Here is a 1,784-nt window from a genome sequence, read left to right on the forward strand (position 1 = left end):
CAAGCAAACAAATCTCTCCTGTCACGTGGAGGCACGTCCTTTCATCAACAGAGACCAAGGTCAGCCCCATCCTTTGCTTCCTCCCAACAGAGCCCTGGTTCTCATCCCTCCCAGACACTCACAATGAAGACAGCATTCCAGCCAGGCTGCCCACACCTGAGCTAGATGGACTCTGAATCTGTGGAGCTCCTCAACCTGCCAGGACCCTCCAGGAATCAGAGTTTTCTCCAGGGCAAACTTGGCCATTGGGCTGAGAGTCACTGTTCTGGATTTTCCTGCCTTTAGTATACTCATTCTAATCCCAACAATGGCACCTGAATTCTTCCATGTTGTCTGGTGACCCTTTCAGCTGGTCTATCAAAAGCCCCTGCTTCTTCCTTGGTCCTGTGGATACAGGAAGTTGATCATCACCTTCCTGAAGACCTGCTTTCCAGTGTCTTCTACAAAAGACTGGGGCATGTTCTGCTACCTGGCAGAATAGGCCTGGTTGGATTTAGGAAAGGAGGTTTTCTCTTCGAGAGCTTCACCAAGACAACACCCCTCTCAGTCCCCCTGCCTTGTCCCATCTCTCTTGAACTGACAGGAAGAATTTTCTCTACTCCGATGTGGAGCAGGGCCACAGCAGTCCATGCCTGTATCTCTCCACACTGTGTTCTCTCCTGAACCCAGCTGAAATATCTGAGTATCTCCAAGACCAGTCTGTGCCCCTGTCTCTCCCATGTGGTCAGAAAGTATCACCAAGAACCATCCCCAATGGCTTCATTTGAATGAATCAAAAGGAAAGTCCAAGTGAGAGTCATCCTACAGTCTAGCTTGTAAACAGAATGTTGCTATAAGAGAATCAGCTTGAGGCATTATGCTGGATGAAGGTCCTCAGGACTGTCGAAAAATCTACTGTGGGTCCTGGCAACAGGAGACCCCAGCTAGGAATCTGGGGCCTGCAGAACTCAAACACTCTAAATCCCAAGCACCTTCTTCCTTTATGCTTAAACACATCCATGCCACACAGGAAATTGAGTCCGTATGCATTGGTTCCTTTTAGCCCCCAGAAGCCACAGGCTGTTTTCTGGACCAGTTTAATTGTCCGTGAAACCTCAGAGTTCTTTGTAACATGGAGGGCACCCCCAAAGAGTCTGTCACCATCTCTACTGCAGACTAGAGCTTTCTGGAGTGAGTCACCTCCTTCAGCACGTGGGTAGGTAGGAAAAGCAGACAGAGCAGACTGTTAACATTACTGGGCGACGTGCATATCCAGAGAACACAGGCAGTCACATGCTGCTCTTCATTTTTCCAGACGCCCTTTCTGAAATCCATGTTGCTTTAAATGCCTAGACCAGGAACCTAATGTGCCACTGTTACAGCAGCAGAGAGATCAGAGACAAGACCCCTAATCTCAGCTCCATATTTCCCCACAAGTGGCTTGGAATAACTGCCACATCTGCTTCAGCAGGATGTTAAGATGTGGACCCTATCCATACCCAAAAGGATGGTTGCTCAGGTGGTACCAAGTTGCCCCTGTTCCTGGAGGCATTTTTTCAACCCAGGCATCCTCGTTTACAGACACCAGGAACAAATGGCAGCAGTATTTTTTCCTTGACCTTTGCCTGTTTTCTATTGATGATTCTTTACAAAACCCAAGAGAAGTATAGTGCTTTTAGGACTCCCACTGAGGAGGACCACAAGCTTCAGAACATCTCAGAGATGTACTGAAGCGGTTGAGCCTCTGCAGTGACAGGATCACCCCCATGCACCTCACGATCTCCATTCCATCACCGTGCCTCCTT

This window comes from Peromyscus eremicus, chromosome 1 (genome assembly GCF_949786415.1).
Source record: "Peromyscus eremicus chromosome 1, PerEre_H2_v1, whole genome shotgun sequence".
NCBI lineage: Eukaryota > Metazoa > Chordata > Mammalia > Rodentia > Cricetidae > Peromyscus > Peromyscus eremicus.